The sequence below is a fragment of the Scylla paramamosain genome, chromosome 21 (assembly GCF_035594125.1).
Source record: "Scylla paramamosain isolate STU-SP2022 chromosome 21, ASM3559412v1, whole genome shotgun sequence".
In the NCBI taxonomy this organism is placed as follows: Eukaryota; Metazoa; Arthropoda; class Malacostraca; order Decapoda; family Portunidae; genus Scylla; species Scylla paramamosain.
Window position 1 is genome coordinate 12,520,767 of NC_087171.1, and position 20,261 is coordinate 12,541,027.

At 42.3% G+C, this 20,261-nt stretch overlaps 1 protein-coding gene and 1 long non-coding RNA gene across 4 annotated transcripts in view; one reads left to right on the forward strand and one right to left on the reverse strand.

Moving 5' to 3' along the window:
* The window catches only part of LOC135111038 (forkhead box protein L2-like), a 59,131-nt gene extending 58,402 nt beyond the window's left edge, over positions 1-729 (reverse strand). For 2 of the 3 annotated variants that reach the window (XM_064023947.1, XM_064023946.1), the window contains exon 1: positions 1-729. This exon is cut by the window's left edge and continues 260 nt beyond it. The gene's annotated coding sequence lies outside the window, so the exon portion shown is untranslated. The other variant, XM_064023945.1, reaches the window with a different exon arrangement.
* LOC135111043 (uncharacterized) overlaps positions 1-20,261 on the forward strand; it is a 129,346-nt gene that overhangs the window by 23,887 nt on the left and 85,198 nt on the right. The gene's annotated exons all lie outside the window — the stretch shown is intronic.

Consider the following 20,261-nt stretch of genomic DNA (forward strand, 5'->3'; position numbering starts at 1 on the left):
AGAATTGCAGCGCGTGAAGAAGGTGGACCTGAAGCCACTTTTCAGCACACACCAAGCACTACCACCGATGGTCGCTGGTCACTACAGCTGCCGCATGACAACGACACACGTCCAGTCCGATCCCCTTCGACTGTCGCTGTGCCATGTGGCCCTAAGGATGGCACTCCTTTCTCGGTACCCCGCCTTGTGACCTTGTGATGAAGATGTTAGGAATATCTGCCACTGTCGGGTGGGAGGAGCCAAGACGCCACGACCGAAAACTTTTCAGACTTTTCGTTCACAATGTTAACGGGACTGATCGTGCCCAAAGGAAGTCCTCCTCTGAGTAGTAACTTCAGATAGATTGTGTTGTAATAAAGGCAGTCAGCTAGTGGTCCTGATCTACCTTGAAGACTGTACAGGTGAACAAAATCCTGGCGATGTGGGTGGAGAGGCGCTGTCTTGAGAGAAATAGACCTCCTGTCCCTAAGACATGCACGAGTGACTATTGGTCGGCAGCGCGGGCAGTAATTTAGTCAACACAACGAGCTCTGAGCCACTCAGGCGGGCTGGGCGGGGCCACAGGGCCCCTCCTCCACCCCTGTCTGACGTCTTGGGAGAATTATTACTGAAGGTTTTACATCTTTCCACGTCGTTCTCCCGACGCTGAGTGTGGCGTGATGGCGTCTGCCCGGCGTGGGTCTTGCTGCCCCGCTCTTTCTGGGGCACTGGGGGCTCAGGGCACCACTAGCTACTTCAGTCCACAATACACAATTTGTTCTCTGGACTCTATATGCTGAAAGCGTTAGAAACCGAATTTTTTTCCTTCATTTTGGTTTTACCCTCGTTTGGGTGTGCATAAGCATAAGGGTTAACTTTGGGTTAACTTCATTCAACACAAATTTTCCCTGAGAAGACTACGATTTGTCAGGCAGCATGAATCAAAACACCGTAAATGGCAAGGTGTCTGGCTTCATCACTTTCCCTGGCCATTTAGGAAGGGGAGGCTGGTGATGATGCATGCAATTCTGATAATGACAACAATAACAATAATAAAAAAAAAAAAATAAATAAAAATGATAATAATTATTATTATTATTATTATCTTATTAACATTATTATTGTTAGAACTTCTGAAGTGCTTCTCCTTTTTCAGTAATAAGTTATGCATCCCAGAATTTTTGTATTGTGTTTTCATATACTGTAAGCATGGTCGATGATGTATAAATAAGAAATAACTTTCATGGGCTATATTTTTGGGGCAAATGATTGACAGTAGAAAAAAGGTATGGATGTTCAGCGCGTGATGCAGACAGAGTGGCATATTCAGAAACACTTTACTCTCTCACCACGACTATTTTGAAAGGCCATAGAGGTGATGAGCCGGGTTCTCAAGAGTGTTTCATGTTAATAATGTAAAAATCTTGTTTATCTATCATTGGAATCATAAAACAAATCCGTTAAAATTCGTGACATTTCTAGAGGCTTTTGAAAGTAGTGGAGGTGCATCACAGAAGTGTCTGAGAATAATGATGTGTGTTAATTACTGCCACGTGTGGGTAACCTGCCGCCAAGTAACAGAAAAAGAAGAAAAAAGAACCATATGCATTTATAATTATTTACATTTCACTGCTAGATCACTACCGACATGCCGGTGATGTTCCATGAATTATACAGAGATTTGTAAAAGAAAAAAAAAAGAGGTTTCCGATCACTCCCTTAGCAGGATATACAGTATTTGGTTAATTTTATCATTCCCCCCATCTCTCTCTCTCTCTCTCTCTCTCTCTCTCTCTCTAGTGTTTTTTTTTTATATTTTGAATCAATAGCTTAAATATAAAATTCAAGTAAATTCCACGTAAGAAAATCTCACACCTTAAAATATTATCTAAAATAATTTCCGCATGATGATTTCTACGCAACCTAACCTAACCTAACCTAACCGAACCCAACATAAACTAAAACTAACCTAACCCCACCTAACCTAATCCAGCCTAACTTAACTTAATCCAACTTAACAACCCAGCCTAACTTAACCTAACTTAACCTAACCCAACTTAACCTACCCTAACTTATCATACGGAATTTTATTTTTATCTATGGCTTGTAAGTGAAATGATCGGGGCGAGAAATTTATCTGGGCGGAGCTGACTGAAATTCACGTTTATCTTTTTTTTTCCAAGTACATATGAAGATTCTCAAAGGGGATGGTACGAATTGAGGCATTCATTAAATATCTGCGTGTCAGGAGAGTTTGAGCACCACTGGCAATGTAAGGTATGGAGCCATTTTATCAATCCGAGAGCGTCTCCTCGGAACATAGGAACTGCATTTACCTGACTCACCACGCGTATATTTAGAAGCATATGCCTGGGTTTACTAGCAGCAGGATGATGATGATGATGATGATAATGATGATGATGATGATGAGGAGGACGAGGAGGAGGAAGAGGAGAAGAACAAGAACAAGAAGGCCAACAGCAATAACAACAGTAACATTAACAACAACAACAACAAACGACTATTACTACTACTACTACTACTACTACTACTACTACTACTACTACTACTACTACTACTACTACTACTGTTACTACTACCATTACCACTACCACCACCACCATTATCACAGCTACTGCTATTACTACTACTACCACTACTACTACTATAACTCCTCCTCCTCTTCTTCCTACCACCACCACCACCACCACCACCACCACCAGGAGGCAAGTACAGAGAAACGTAAGTCTCTCCTTTATTGGCACATTCCTGCGGGGTGATAGTGAGGCTGTCCCGGGTCCCGCCTTCCTCATTATGGCCGCTCACGACACCTCATGAAAACACACCCATGCTGCATTTGCTTTCTCCCCCCACCGCCCCTTCCCTTTCTGCACGCGGGATTTTAATTTTGCACCGGAATGGCTTTAAGTCTCTCCACATTATCATATTGCGTTTTTATAAAGTACGCTGGAACTTCCTCCCTGCTTCTGTATTTCCTCCTCCTCATGACGAACTCTTTCAAGAAGGAAGTTTCAAGACACTTATCTTCCAGGTTTTGACAATAGTTTCTGATTCTATTTGGGGACGATCACTTCCATATCACATGATGAGGCGGGAAAAGGGCGCTCATCTTGGGGAGTTGTGTTTTTTTCTTTTTTTTATGTAGGAGGGACACTGACCAAGGGCAACAAAAATCCGATAAAAAAAATGCCCACTGAAATGCCAGTCCCATTAAAAGGGTCGAAAGCGGTAGTCAAAAATTGAAGGATAAGTGTCTTGAAACCTCCCTCTTGAAGGAATTTAAGTCATAGGAAGGTGGAAATGCAGAAGCAGGCAGGGAGTTCCAGAGTTTACCAGAGAAAAGGATGAATGATTGAGAATACTGGTTAACTCTTGCGTTAGAGAGGTGGACAGAATAGGGGTGAGAGAAAGAAGAAAGTCTTGTGCAGCGAGGCCGCGGGAGGAGGGGAGGCATGCAGTTAGCAAGATCAGAAGAGCAGTTAGCATGAAAATAGCGGTAGAAGACAGCTAGAGATGCAACACTGCGGCGGTGAGAGAGAGGGTGAAGACAGTCAGTTAGAGGAGAGGAGTTGATGAGACGAAAAGCTTTTGATTCCACCCTGTCTAGAAGAGCAGTAAGAGTGGAATACCCCAAGACATGTGAAGCATACTCCTACTTATTATTATTATTATTATTATTATTATTATTATTATTATTATTATTATTATTATTATTATTATTATTATTATTACTACTACTACTACTACTACTACTACTACTACTACTACTACTACTACTGCTATTACTACTACTACTACTACTACTACTACTACTACTACTACTACTACTACTACTACTACTGCTATTACTACTACTACTACTACTACTACTACTACTACTACTACTACTACTACTACTACTACTACTACTACTACTACTATTAGACTACCTGGGCAGAAAAAAAGTGGTAGATTGTAGAGGTGCATAAGAATAACCGTGTGAGTACGTAATTTTAAAATCTGTCAGAACATTAAAACAATTAAAGGATGAGAGAGAAACAAATGCTAGGCAGGGCAGGATGAGAAAGTAAGAATGTTAGGGTTGAGGAGAAGTCAACAAAGTGAAAATGCTGAGAATCCTGGAGGAAATGAACTTTGAGAAGTCGCCAGGGCTGGATGAAATTAGATGAGAACTGCTGAGAAAAAGGATTGTTCTGATTGCAGGTGAATAAGCAAACCAGGAAAAAAAAAAAAAAATCGATGGAGTGGTAATTCAGTCATCCGAGAGACAGTGCCAGATGAAGGATAACCACAGGTAGTGACTTTAGGCTGAGGAGAGAGAGTGATTTTTACGCAACCTAATCTAATCTAACCTAACCTAACTTAACCTAACCTTAATAAAATAACCAAATTCAACCCAGCCTAACCCAAACCAATCTAACCTAACCTAACCTAACCTAGGCCACCTAAACTAACCCAACATAAACTAAAACTAATCTAACCTCGCCTAACCTAGCCCAACCTAACTTAACCCAACCTAACTTAACCCAACATAACGCTAACTTTAAGCAGGAGAAAGTGTATGGACTGGAGGAAATGTGCGAGAAGTACCTCAAAATAACTAAGAGATCAAAGACGAAAGTATTTAAATGAGTAAGGGGTAAAAGAAAATATAATTAGGTTCTTTCAGTAAGGGGCCATGTTGAAACGCTTGCGATTGGTTATGAGCCAGACGGAACCATGTCAAAAGGCTGACGGCAAGGACTAATTTGTCATGATGAGGCTCAGTCTTATCTTTGCTGTTTGGGGCTGAACTCTTGCGCCGCTCATAGCCACACGTGCTGGGAGAGAGAGAGAGAGAGAGAGAGAGAGAGAGAGAGAGAGAGAGAGAGAGAGAGAGAGAGAGAGAGAGAGAGAGAGAGAGCGCCAAGAAGCAATTTGTCAGAAACAACAAATTTTACCACCACCATCACCAACACACGCACGCTCAGTAATTACCACTACCACCACCGCCACTACTATCACTATTAAAGACTTTCAGATCCCTCACGTCACCAGCGCCAGACCGTAGAAGCATTATGTAACCCACGCCTTTCTGTTTCTTACTTTTCCATCTCAATAACAGAAACACGGTAATTTGTAAACCATTTCTTTTTTACTTTTCTACGTTCACTATTTTACCATTCCATAAATTATCAGTATTAGTATAGTAGTGTGTGTGTGTGGGTCCGTACTGTCTCGTAAGGTACACGTAGGCGGTGGTGTTAGAGTGGTAGAATTCCTCCCCCCCACCTCTCCCCCTTTCCCTGATCACCGCTGACGTAGCAGGGAGGGAACTGGGCGGCGTCAGCACTACCACCACCACCACCACCACCACCACCCAGTACAAGCGCAACATTTCTCGTGGGTGACATACCCGCCTCACTTTCCCTGCTATCGCGACTAAAGGCCAGGATTTTCACGTAAACCTACGAAATAGTGGCTGTATTGTCCCTTTGCGTAACTTAGCAACTGTAAAAAAAAAAAAAAAAATCGTTATTAAAAATGCTAAAAGGAATCATCTGAATCATGAGAGTAAATACTATACTGGTTCGATGAAAACTGTATCCGAAATACGCTTGTTGTCACATGGAGGAACAGATTTTTTATTCAACCCTCTCACTACCACGATTTTGCCCTCACGCTTAATGTGTGTAGATGTCAAATAGAGAAGGCGATAGTGTCGGGAAATTAAACAATGACACAGCGACTTTAAACAAGAAAGGAGTACATAGAAAATCGAGAAGTACATACTATAGTTTCCATTCAGTAATAATTCAATAACAATGACATCAGAGTTTTGGGGTACACATGTGGACCCAACTTACAGGGAATGTGGATCCGGAGCCTCGTGAAGGTTCAACTGACGGTACATTCTATCATCCACGATTTGAAAAACATCTCCGCGTCGCCGCCTTGCCCTCGACGACACAATGCTGACCTGTATTTATGGATCAAGCAGATGCGCGCAAGTTTGGTCTATCTCTCCGTGTTGTGTGGCTGGGGAGCGCCGGGTAGGATGTGGGGTGAGCCGCTGAGGTGTTTTCCTGGCGACGGGATCAGCGCAGTGTGTGGCCACAGTAATTGCCAGTGGGAACTTCACTCTCGGACGTGGTTGTAATACTCTAATTTGCGCAGGGAATGGCATGATATTTTTTTCTCTCCTATATTAGTATTAGAAGTTCATCTTTATTCATTGCCTGGGACTGATTAAATATTTAGCTACTAGACAACTTATCTCATAATCGCAACATATTAGACACATATTTGTGCTACAGTCAATAATATTTATGTAGGTGAGGAACTATAAATATGAACCTTTTTTCTTTCTTTTCTTTGTGTCCATGTGAACAAGAATGGACGTGTTGTGTGTGTGTGTGTGTGTGTGTGTGTGTGTGTGTGTTGTGTGTCACCAAGAGAGAAGAAGCATCTTGGTGTTTGTGTTTTCTGTCGTGTCACTACTCTTCGTGCCCCTAATATTTTCGATGCTTAGCAGTGCTGGAGCATTCCTAACCTGTGTCAATATTATAAGTTTTGTCAAGCTTATTGGATGGAAATATTGAATGTAGCCCTCACGTTCTGTTCCCTTGTTGGATAAATTATTTGAGTTTGGTATCCATATAAAGTTATCTTATGTCTCTCTCTTTCTCTCTCTCTCTCTCTCTCTCTCTCTCTCTCTCTCTCTCTCTCTTGTTACTGTTAACAAAATATACATGGATGGGAATCATGCACTGTGTCTGTACTTAATAATTCTTCTTTCCCAATTGTCTAACTCAGCAATAAATACCTTGATCACAGCTGCATTAACGATGGGCTGACCCCGTCACTTCGCAACAAGGGATACAATATTTACTTGCAGGACTGGAACATGAAACTGGGGTGGAAAAGAGAAAAGGTGAAACGACTGTGGGTGTTGTTGATCTGTAATGCTTAGTGGCAAATATCAAACGGTGTTTGCTCGGTTCACTTGGTATGTTTTTTTTTTTTTTCTCTCGCTATTGTGCTTTCCTTTTTCCTTTCTCCTTTCCTGCCTTTCTTTTTTCTTGCTGTCGTCGTTGTCGTTGTCATCACCATCATAATCATAATGTTGTTGTTGTTGTTGTTGTTGTTGTTGTTGTTCTTGTTGTTGTTCATTTGTTGAATAATTTATCTATTGATAACTTGTGGGGAAGTGTGTGTGTGTGTGTGTGTGTGTGTGTGTGTGTGTGTGTTCAGGGGGTGTCCATCAACAACAAAACAAGAACGTGCACAGTTTCAGTTTCAGTCGTGATTGGCAAATCATGGATCATCAAAACAATGCACATTTTGCTCAACTGGCCAGCAGAAAAATAGATATTGCGAGCTTAGGGTGATAGCACGAGGTACTGTAGACCTTCGCTGTGGTATAACACCAGGTGTGAGTGATGTCTTTAAAACAGTAATGCCTTAGATTCCTCTGGCGTCGCATTCTTGTTCTTGGCGCTAAGAAAGGAGTGCAGTGGACTTTGATTCGAATTGGAAAAGGTTTCGTGTAAGTTCATAAGCCTAAGAATAAGCTCAAAGTTGTGCATCTTAATCGGATTTGGGTTCGCCGTAAAAACTAATGTGAATGAACATGAACCTTTTTTTTCAAACCCTTCCCTTTCTTATATTGACAACTGTTAACTCTGAACAGTCTCTGGTGAAAGATACAGGGATTTTCAGGAGTGGTTTCATAAATCTAGTGATAGTTTATGCATCATCGATGAAAAAAAAAAAAATTGTGGCCTTTGAAAGTAGTCATTGTGAGAGTTCAAAGCGCTCAAGAATACAAACATATTTGCCATTACATATTGGTAGTGTATTGCAAGGATGTGTGTGAGGGCAGTGATGAGAGAACTGCCTGCCTGCTTACCTACCTCACGTCACCGCCACCGTACGTGTCTGCCGGACCTTGTTATATGCGAGGCCAAGAAAGCCATATGTCGTGCATGCTTTAAAAATAGATGAACATGGTTATTCCTCCACACAACAACGGCTTGATCTTTTGTGGTGGTGATATAAACCAGTTCTAGGAGGCGTGGTGCAGTATATATAATGCACACCTTTATCACAGTCACGGTGCTCCCTTCTTAGTGGTCAGGAAATAATTACAGACGTTGGTATGGCAAAACACAAAACATGCCTGGAAAACTTTAGGGCAGTGTTTCATAAGCTTGGCAAGGTTGGGGTGTCCGCTGATAAGCTCCAAGTTTCAACACTGCTCTGGCCCGCGGGGTTGCATAATGGCATTGGTGAGGAGCGTGGCTTGGTTTTTCAAACATCACTACCTGCTTGATGGTGTTGTGTCTCCAGCTGTCGTGCCTGGGTACCGGCTCACCTGTGGCCCCCTCACCCCCTCCTCCCTCGCCCCTCCCCCTTCCATGCCTTGTTGGTGGAGTCATTCTATTAAATTTATATTTTATTATTTCCACTTTTATTTCCAAAGGCGCTGCATGTGATGTCATGAAGGTTTTTGTTTGCTGGAATATGTTGCGTCCCTTGATACATCGTTGGTATATTGATGACATGACAATCAACAGTTGAGGTGGTTTGATTTGTGAATATGCATGTTACAGTTATGTTGAGTGGCAAGTGAGCGCTAAGAAGCTATGCACGTTATTTCGTGTCGATAGATTAGTAAATTGTATTTGGAAATAGCTTCTCTTTAAAGTACAAGAGAGTAGCTTCTGTTGAATTGGTAGCATTATGTCTCTTTACAAATCATAACCACAAATATGGTAGATGAAGTTGATGAATTTGTGATCATATTATCTAGCCAATCTCGATTAGTCACTGCAAAGCATTCGAGGCACCCTATGCACTGGGGCGTGGGCGTGGCGAGGTACAGTGTCTCTATAGAGTAGAAACATAGGCGTCCCCTCACTCTGTGCCTGGTGCCGCAGCCGCTTAGCCACACACTTCCTGCTCCATTTATCGCCCTCCACACTAAAGGTGCACAGCAGGAAACAATCCTCACCCCACCGGCCTGCATTCTCCCTCACGTACGTGGCTACAAGGGCGCACAATTTTTTCTTATCTGTAAAAATGAAATTTTCACCTATATGGCAAAGCAAACATCAACCATTTTCATTGTACCATTGTGTTTTTGCATTTCTCGAAACATAACGAGCTTGAGGTGAGTAATGTGATCGGGGCAGGATACACTGACGAGGTTCATAATCTCCAGAAGGGAGTCCAAGGATCGCTTTCTAAAAAATTACAAAGGATATCACACGGTCGAGTGATGGAAGGCACCGCGTCAGCAACGGCCGTGCCTCACCCCTCCAGGATTATTAATTATGAGCACTGGACTGACGCTTTGTAAGGACTTTTTTGTTCACCGAGAGAGAGAGAGAGAGAGAGAGAGAGAGAGAGAGAGAGAGAGAGAGAGAGAGAGAGATAGAGAGAGAGAGAGAGAGAGAGACAGAGAGAGCCGGCACGCGTCACTGTCACAATGTTTACCACGGGTACTGACGCGAGTAACAACGGCTGACTGTGAGCCCTCGCCCTCAGGTTCACTTAGGATCAACAAATAGGAGACACTGATGCCGCGCCTGTCAGAGTGGCCGCCCTCACACGCTGACGCCGAGGAGGCCCAACGGATACTTAGGGAAAGGTAGTCATCATAGAGAGAGAGAGAGAGAGAGAGAGAGAGAGAGAGAGAGAGAGAGAGAGAGAGAGAGAGAGAGAGAGAGAGAGATTAAAAAATGTTCCTTTATGCTCTTATCTGTTAGTGAAGCAGTGGATTTGTTAATACTCTGTGTGTGTGTGTGTGTGTGTGTGTGTGTTTGCTAGTTATTATTGTTTTCCTGCTGTGCTGAGGAGGAAGGGTCGGTGTCTTATCACTATCTTATTTGTCACTGTCACTTCCACGTTAGCCTTGACCTTCTCGCTTATCTGTAGCCTCTCCTTCCTCCCTCGCCCTTCCCCGCCACCAACACCACCATCACCACCACCGCACCCTCCCTCGCCTTGCCCCGTGACCTAACCCTCTGGCAGTCTTCACCTCATAAGTTTTATCCCTCTGCCCATTACATGACGTGGCATAATGCAGCGCTGGCCTCCGTAAATATATGTTCGTTACACATTAAAGCGTCATATTCTGAGATACGAGTATGCATTTTCTGTGGTTGTTGTTCTTGTTCTTGATGGACTTTTCTTTTTCCAGGCCACTAGAGTTATGCTTATTTTACACGTTTTATTTATTTCTTATACTGGTACTTTTTTAGGTCATTAGTTTTTATCTCTGCAGTTTCTAGATTAGTATTTCTTTAGACCTGTCTTATTCTTGTACGGGTGGCCTGCTCAGTCCGTTGTCTTTTTCACAAACAATTTATCTAGCAAGCTCTAAGTTCTCCATTTAACCCTACAGCTGTTCACCCTAACAGTCTTTCCTCTTTCCCGCACCTTGACTCGCTCACTTCCTCTCGATTTCACTCTGCCTTCCCATTCTACTTTCTCCTCCTTTCCCCTTTGGATTTCCTTCTCTGGTGCCTCCCTCCCTTCCCGTGTCCCCTCTGTCACCGCAGGGGTCTGGTGCTCCTCACAGACCGCCCATCCCGCCTTCGGTGACCGCAAGAGGTGTCTTCCCAGGGGTGTAAGACTGCCAGGGGTCGGATCACTTTACGTCTCTTCAAGAAGTTAATAACTCTAATTGTCACAGTGTTTTCCTTGGCCGCTCGCTGGGCCGCGGGTGTTGACTTTTTGTGGTTGGAGGATGGTCGCCCGTCGTTTGTGACTGATCGGTAGAATTGACGGACTATTCACGTACCCCGGGCTTGAGATGCTAGGACTAGGTAATGCACTCCCTTGCTGTGTTAACATTGCTTGTCACTTGATAGACTTCCACTTTTACCAACCGTCTTTATGTATCTGAGTGTGTCTGTGTACATTTCTTTACTAATAGCTGTCTTGTGTGTCGGACTTGAATTCTTACTAGCAATAATCCACTGATCGTCAGTGATTTTATTCCCTGTGTATGTTTATATACGAGTATACCCAGTTAGACAATGATGGATCCTGCACATAAATATCCCTGTCTCTCTCCACTTTTTCCCCGTGTGTTTACATCGTGTTTTGTCTTGTTATGATATACATCATGCTGAAGGGACAGCCTGTGCGGCGTGAACACATGTTAGTGTGTTTACTGTGTTATTTTTTTACGACTCGTGTTCTCCACTTCCTTCCAGTCCGCGATGCTCCTTTTCCAGAGTCACGGGCTTAACGGGAGATCAAAAGTAGCCAAGCACCGATTCTTAGAACCTACGATGTAATAATAGAAACGGGATTGGGTAGACGGGACGTGCAGGTTCTCATAGTTAGGGAGTATTGGTTTAGAAGGGGCATGGTGCCAGCGGCGGGAGGCAGGCTGGGAGAGAGGGAGGGAGGAAAGACGGCAAGGGCAGGGGTCGCGGTCAGTCCTGCGGCCAAACAGGATCATCCCCTCGGTGTCTGGCAGCGCGCTGAAGGCTCCACCCGCCGGTTCTGGCGTCCCCTTCATGGAGTCCTTATACACACACACACACACACACACACACACACACACACAAAAAAAAAAAAAAAAAAAAAAAAAAAAAATGTTTGTTGTTATTGTGTATTGTGCAAGGTTGTGTACACAGACACAAGTTGTAAGTTTGCATATCTACTGTATATATGTCTACCAATCTCTCTCTCTCTCTCTCTCACACACACACACACACACACACACACACACACACACACACGGTACCAGTCATTACCACCACCACCACCACCACCACCTCTTCCTCCTCACCCACGCATCACGCGGCCTTAACTCCCTAACGAGGTCGCATCAATAAGTTCCGTTTGACTGAAGCGGCGCGAAATTTGCCTTAATTCGGAAATTCGTGCAGTAATTACAGCTGCCAGCGAACACATGGCGGGCCCTTTGCCTTCATCTGCCGTACCGTGCCAGTAATTGCCTCTGAATGTGATCCTCGGAAATGCGTTACCCATTGCGTTACTCTATTACTTATAGCGAGCATGATGTAAAAATGACCTCGTAGGCACAAGCTGGTAAACTTAATGCTCTTTCCGTCCTGAATAATGCACATCATGGGGCACCAGTGTAGGGCACATGAACTGCAGCTTAATGATGCACTGAACTGGGATTAGGAAGCGCGTCTCAGTTCGGGGACTCCATCATTTTTGCATCATTTCACGCGGCGGGGATGTGAGGGTGGCGTACCGCGGGGTGGGCAACGTGACGGGAGGCAGGGGATCCGGGAAGCGTCATATACCACTGATATTGGTTTAGGTGCATGGGGGGTCCGCTAAAGAGGTGGAGGTTCATGACTGGCTGTGTGGAATGAAAGCTTGAAAATCTGTGTGCTTCCCTCTTTAGCAGTTAATAAATAGTAAGTGCAAATAAAAACTAGGAATTTTCACCAAAGTAAACATAAAAAATATTATATATTAGAAGAAGGTGTAGAGGCGCAGTATTAACACCATTACTTTATTCCTGTTTACCTTTCAGGAATTATTGAAAGAGAACGAGTAGATCTACAGGGTTTTTGTAGTCCTCATGTTCTTGTATTCATTAATTTATTCTTTCTTTCACACACACACATATACACACACACACACACTTTTTTCTGAGTTGGGAATATAATGACAACTCACTGATCATCTTCAGTACCTTAAGATTCATAACACGTGATGAATTGCCGCGGTTTTTTAAATAATTATAATCCATTCCTCACGTGCGGCTTCTTAACATTTCAAAATTAGCAGTAATGAAAGACCCTCCCTCTCTAGATTCAATACATATAAAACAATACTCTTAGAGAGCATTAAGTACTGCGTCAGTTTGAAAGAGTGTACCCTTAAATATATAGTTCTCTGTATTCTCCCCACCGTCACTGGGAGTGCTAGTTAAGGAACGGTCACTATTATATTCTCTTTCAGCTTGCCCGTAGCTGCCGCATAAGAACATTAGAAAATAAGGGAAGCTGTAAGAAGCCGTCAAGCCTACACGTGGCAGTCCATGAAATTAGTCTTTTAAAGCTCCATAATGACTCGGCACTAATAACCTGATTTCGGAGTCTATTCCATTCACCCACCACTCTTAAGAACTAATTCCTTTCTCCCCTTTTTAAAACTAACTATATCAAGCATGAACCCATTATTCCTTATAATTTCCTTTTCTATCTTTATTACTGATTATGGGAATTATACTTTTGTCATCATTCTTATATCCCTTAAACCACTCAGACCTTTATCAGTTCCCTCTTAACCTACGTCCCTCTAAAGAATGTAGACTTAAAAGCTTGAGTCTCCTCTCTTAAGAAGTACTTCTCATCCTTTGTGTCTTTAAGATAATTCTCCTCTGTACTGATTCTAACAGATTTACATCCTTCCTGTAATATGGGAACTAGAATTGCACTATGTAATCTAGATGAGGTCTGACCAGCACCTGAAGGGTTGGCATGGCTCCGGTTAGGAATAAGGTTACCGATGATTCAATATGGGCGAATTAATATTAGAATGTCATAGATGGTTGCAAAAAAAAAAAAAAACGTGACTAGTAGTTGTAGTGCTGGTTTATTTATTTTTTTTTTATGTCCTAAGAGAGCTGGCACTGGGAGACTCGGAGCATTATTTACAGTGACTGCAAATCCACACACTTTCATGATTTTTCCTGTCCGGCCGTAGCATCCCTCGAGTATTACGGCACCTGTTTATTTAACTTTTCTGAATATCATTACAGGATTTCATTAAGTGTAGGATGATATTTTTCGTAATGAAGGGATGAAAAATTGTAACTAGATAATCAACCTCAACAATTACATTCATATTTACTGTATTCAGATCAACAATAGGTATTGTGATGGTGTGTAATTGTCTTCGTTGCTGAATGGCAGGTATATAACCACTTTTAATTAAGGATGAGCGTTTAGTAAAGTCAGAATTTTCATTAATGATAATGAAAATAATAATAACGGTAATAATAATAATAATGCCAATAATAATGATAATAATAATAATAATATCAACAACAACAATATTTTCATCTGGGGCATAAATAAGCTAATATAAATACATTGAATATAATACAAAATCATAAAAAAAGTGTATATATATATATATATATATATATATATATATATATATATATATATATATATATATATATATATATATATATATATATATATATATATATATATATATATAAAGTATCAGTTAAAACTAGTTTGCAGGATTTTATTAATTACTGATTTAATTATTTCAGAATACAAATGATCGTGTGTGCCAGATTATGAAAGGAAGCAGCGGCCTCAGAATAAGTGCGTGTTGTGTTGTTGGAGAATCCTTTCTCATTAATTCTGCCCTAAGTAAAAGCCGAAAGAAGAATAAAAAGAACAAGAAAAACAAGGAGAACGAAGAGAAGAAGGAGGAGGAGGAGGAGGAGGAGGAGGAGGAGGAGGAGGAGGAGGAGGAGAAGGAGGATGAAGAGGAGGAGGAGGAGGAGGAGGAGGAGGAGTGAAAGAAAACTTAATCGTGTCTGCTCGTGTGTCATGAAGGGTTGCTAAGAGAGGTAAAGAGGGTGGGAATGTAAAGGAGAGCGGTTAGGGAGGTGAAAGGATGTTGGTATGGAAATAAAGGGGTGCTGGTGGGAAGATAAAGGGATGATGGTGGGGAGATAAAGGGGTGTAGGTGGGGAGATAGAGGGATGTTGGTTGGGAGATAGAAGGGTGCTGGTGGGGAGATAGAGGGGTGTTGGTGGGGAGATAAAGGGGTGTTGGTGGAGAGATAAAGAGGTGTTGGTGAGGATAGAGAGGTGCTGGTGGGGAGATGAAGGGGTGTTGGTGGGGAGATAGAGGGGTGTTGGTGAGAGATAGAAGGGTGCTGGTGGGGAGATAGAGAGGTGTTGGTGGGGAGATAGAGGGGTGCTGGTGGGGAGATAGAGGGGTGTTGGTGGGGAGATATAGGGGTGTTGGTGGGGAGATAAAAGGGTGTTGGTAGAGAGATAAAGAGGTGTTGGTGGGGATATAGAGGGGTGCTGGTGGGGAAATAGAGGGGTGTTGGTGGGGAGATAGAGGGGTGCTGGTGGGGAGATAGAGGGGTGTTGGTGGGGAGATAAAGGGTTGCTAGTGGAGAGATACAGGGGTGCTGGTAGGGAGATAGAGGGATGCTGGTGGGGAGATAGAAGGGTGCTGGTGGGGAGATAGAAGGGTGCTGGTGGGGAGATAGAGAGGTGCTGGTGGGGAGATAGAAGGGTGCTGGTGGGGAGATAGAGGGGTGCTGGTGGGCAAATAGAATGGTGCTGGTGGGGAGAAAGAATGGTGCTGGTGGGAAGATAGAATGGTGCTGTTGGGGAGATAGATGTGTGCTGGTGGGGAGATAGAATGGTGCTGATGGGGAGATAGAGGGGTGCTGGTGGGGAGATAGAGTGGTGCTCTGGGAAGGTAAAGTGGTGCAGAATGTGGAAAACGTAAGCTACATTATGTGTCAAGAATTAGCTTGTACATTTCATGCACAAAGTGCTCAGTGAGGCTTTCCCTGAAACAGAGGCAGAGCAGCACGGGAGTAGCAATTACGCGATTAGCGGGGTTTGTTTTTATTCTCGTTCAGTGTTAATTTGAGCGTGATTACGATACCAGAGTGGGAATTGTTGGCGGGCGAGGCGGGCAGGTGGTGGTGTTGTGGCGGGAAGCTTAGCTTATTAAGTGATGCGCTTACCGGATACAATTGAGCAAGCCTCATAAAGGTGGCTTTGAGAGAGAGTGAAGATAAAACGTCACGTGCAAATATTTATGCCGGACTGTAAGCCAGACACCAGCCTTGCATTCACACCCGGTGCTGAAACAATGCTGATGTCGCGGGCAGGAGAAGCATCTGGGGACCCTGGCAGCGTGGATTGTGTTTGTGCTGCTCAGCCGACAAATTGGGAGTGTCGCGGCGCCCCTTCTATTAAAACAATAAATAACTGCAACAATTTTGTGAAATCTACGGCTGGTGAAAGTGACTCAAACATTCACGACCTGCCGAGGGAACATGTGAAATTACCCCACTGACCTTGCGTCCTCCATAATTAATCCCTCTTGTTCCACTTTATTACATTATATATATATATATATATATATATATATATATATATATATATATATATATATATATATATATATATATATATATATATATATATATATATATATATATATATATATATATATATATATATATATATATATAATGAAGTGTGCCTGTTAGGTTTGCTTGTGCGTGCGTTAATATATTCAAGAATTTTGCAATTTAGGAATTCAGTAAGAATGCATGTGTTCCCCCCCTGACTAATCATCAGCCCACCTCTGCTCGCTGTTCACCTATTTTCTTGCCCGCCAATTAATGGCGCTCTTCAAAGAATGGTGATGACATACACACAAGCGCGGGGAGATCTGTCATCATAGCGCATTCTTCACCCATAACAGCCCCGTGATGTGCTGAGAGAGTGAAATACCTGCACCTGACAGAAAGTAGTTAGAAATATCCTGGAGGAGTTATCAGGAAAAGAGGATGCGTGTTCAAGGAGTGAAAGGCAAGAAGCGCGGCGGGGAGGACTGTCGATAATGGCAACGTGGCGCTCTGTGCAGTCACAACGCAATGCCTGTTGTTGAGTGAATGTACGGCCGCTGCAAGACGTGCGATTACTCCGTGTGGTGGCTTGTCCCGCACCTGTCCCCGTCCAGCTGGCATGTGGGGAGCTGTTAGAGGCGCGGGTCCAGGAGTTGCGACTTCGCCCTAGTGGCAGAAACATGTAGATGACAGCATTTTTTAAAATTTAATTTAATTTAATTTAATTTTCATTTTATCTTATTTATTTATTTATTTATTTATTATTTATTTATTTATTTATTTATTTATTTTTTTTTGTGTGTGTGTTTGTGGTCAGCATGTTTCTCGTTCTTATTTTTCTTGTTCTTGTTCCTCTCTCTCTCTCTCTCTCTCTCTCTCTCATGCACCTGTGGAACACTTCTCCCGCAGAACACATGTGTTGAAAAATAGAAAAGACGATCTAGATGTGCGAATATTATTTTTTGTTTATTTATTTACATATTTTTCTCTACAACGTGCAGGATTCAAATTTGCTGTCAGGTTGTCACGGGACGCTGGTGGTCGGCCGCAGTCCGTGAGGGCGCAGGGCAAGCAAGGGTTTGAAGGCTCACGCCACCCTTCCGCTGCTCCACTTGACCGAAGTCACAAATTGAATCAGGACGACGCGGGGTGATATTAGTCCACTTGGTAACAGTGGTAAAAAAAATATCCTGAAGCGGCGGGACTTGCACGGAGGACACAGAGTTCACCGCCGTGGTGCCCCGACCCTTGCCTGGACTGTGTGGTCAGAGGCTGTTGAGGGGAAACAACTATACGTACATAAAGAAGAAAAAAAAAAAAAAGGAAAAAAAATACAAATTAGTGAAGTGGCAAACTGGTAGCAGCTATATTTGTATTCGCTGTTTGCTAAGGAAAAGGAAGAAAAGAAAGAAAAAGGACAATATTATCCAGCTATTCTACTTTGTCTTTCATAATAAGTGGCGTCTGAGCACGACGCCGAAAGCTCAACGTTTCCGATAACCGTGCAGAGGATTTTCTTACCCTTTGGAGGGACTTAAGCAACACGACGTAGAATAATGGAGTCGTGGAGATCCAATTTTGCAATAGAAAACAGTTGAATCCACGTCCCTCTCCCTTCTGTATGTCCTGTTCCATTAATCCTCTCCCAGCACTGCCTTCATATATGAATGATCTCCATATCACCGGCGCTGCACGAAGAGGAGACGTAATAACTTTCATAATTACGGGGAGGGAGAAAAGTCTCTACTTGTTAATCACTGGAGCACCCTAACTTCACTGGATGCAATTAGGCTGATCAGAGATTATGCAAAGCATCCTCAGTCCAATCGATGAGATCCGAGCTAACTCCATCAGGCCGCGTCATGAGGGGCTTCCCAAGGGAGGACGCGCTGCCGGCAAGAACTGGAAATGTGTGCGCTTTGTGTGCTGGACCAGACCTATGTAACCATGACTACTGCCGCACGCTCCACTATTACTACCACCATCCCACCCAGGGCTGTCACTGGTAGCACTATCACCATCACTACTGCTTCCTCATCTTTCCTCGCTCTTTCTTGCTCTTGCTCTTTCTCTCCTTGTTTGTGTATGTGTGTATGTGGGTAGGTGGGTGGAGATTTCCCACGAGAGACAAGTGTTGTGCTACAATAAATTCAAACTGCTGAGGTTACAGGGAAAGTAAGAAGGGTGAAAAGAATGAAAAAAGTATGTGTAGGAATAATAATAATAATAATAATAACAATAATATTAATAATATTAATAATAATAATGATAATAATAATAATAATAATAATTATTATTATTATTATTATTGTCATTATTATTATAATACATCTTATTATTCTTATTACAGGTGGGTGATCACTGTATCGCCTGGACACGAAGCAACAAAGAAACGTGACTTTACCACATAAGTTAGGCGAAGCTTTCATTAAGTTTCGCAATATTTACGATCAGCGCTGTGAATAGTTTGCTACAGGAATAAGGAACATGATTTTTTTCATTTTTACACACACACACACACACACACACGCACAGACAGACAGACAGACAGAAATCAACACAAACAAGCGAAATAACAACAACAACAAAGTAAAAATCTCGATCATATTCTGAATTTAGTGTCGCCCATTCATGCAGAGCTCTGAGCTGGATTCATGGGACAAAAGATTAAAGAAAAGTCTGCGGTCTGAACTGATGATAGTGGGCGGCAAAGATGTAATAGCGGTGGGAGTGGGAGTGAGTGCAGCAGATTCACCGGTGCGGCTTCTATCGATAGTGATGAAGTGGAAGCCGTTCTGGGTAGAGCCTCGAAGGTAGTAATTATCTTCCACGCACAAGAAGTTCATGGAGGGAGTCAGTGGGGCGGTGCGGCAGCGACAGCGCTGCCCGGATAAGTGTCTCTGCGTACTGTTATATGTTGTGAACTGAGGTATTTCATGTATTTTTTTTATTAATTTATTATTATTATTTTTTTTAGGAATCGAGGCACATCATTTATTTTTGTTCTATCTATTAATCAGTCATATTTGGGATGAATAGAATGGACGTGGGAAAAACACTGGACGAGACTCCACATAAAGGCGATAGTGCCGTGATTATTTCAGTACTGGCATTGGTACATTTTATGAACGGAAGCACTAATTATTCTCGGTTAATCAGTTATTTGTGATAAACAGAGTGGACACTGGACAACAGTGGATGAAACTTATTCATTTTGAAGATACAACGCTACCGCAGCTGTTTCAGAATAAATTTTGGTACAGTTTGTGAAATGACAGGTACTTAATATATTAGCGATTTACTAAGCAATCATATTTGTGAGAAGAAGAGAATTCGTCCCACAAAATACTGGATGAAATTTCCTGATAGACACAACGGTACCGTGATTATTTCTGAATACGTACTGATGAATTTTATGAAATGCTTTTAGTTAGTTTATTGTTATCATTTTAAGTTTTTTAATCAGTTATATTTCTGATAAGGGACTGTAACTCATATAGCATCAGCTTAGGAATAAGTAAAGACAAAAGTGCAATGTGATTGTTTCAGAATATTTATACTGAACAGTGAGACAATTAATTTTTTTATTCATCAATCGTATTTGTGAAAGACATGAACTCGGATAACACAAGCATTTAGAAATATCTTGTAATTACTCACATTTAAAGAAAAGGAAGAAATTTCTAACTGATCATTCATATCGACTCATGTTTTCCTGGACAGATCTTCCCACTAATATTCCATCTGCAAGGTTTCCCATAAATAATTCCCGCTTAATACATCATTATGCTGTGTTAACTTAGGTTATATTGAAGAATTTATCATAAGTAGAAATATTTTAGTTAAATTTTTCTTTGAGGAATCTTCGTGGATAGAATTTCCACAAACTGTTTCAAGATGAACTTAACTCCACCCTCAAGTATGGATCTCCTCGCCTCCCGGGAAATGCTATCCTGCCCCTGAGTGTCTGTGTGCCGTCCACTTTAAAGGTAGAGCCTCAAGTTTGAACCGTAGGATATTTGTGACATCTCCATGTACTCCACATTCCCGCCGTCTTTGGTCTCTCATCTCCTGACCAAGTAGTTTTAGCCATAAGATCTTTGTATATATACGTGTACCCTTTACCACCCTCATCTCATATCTAG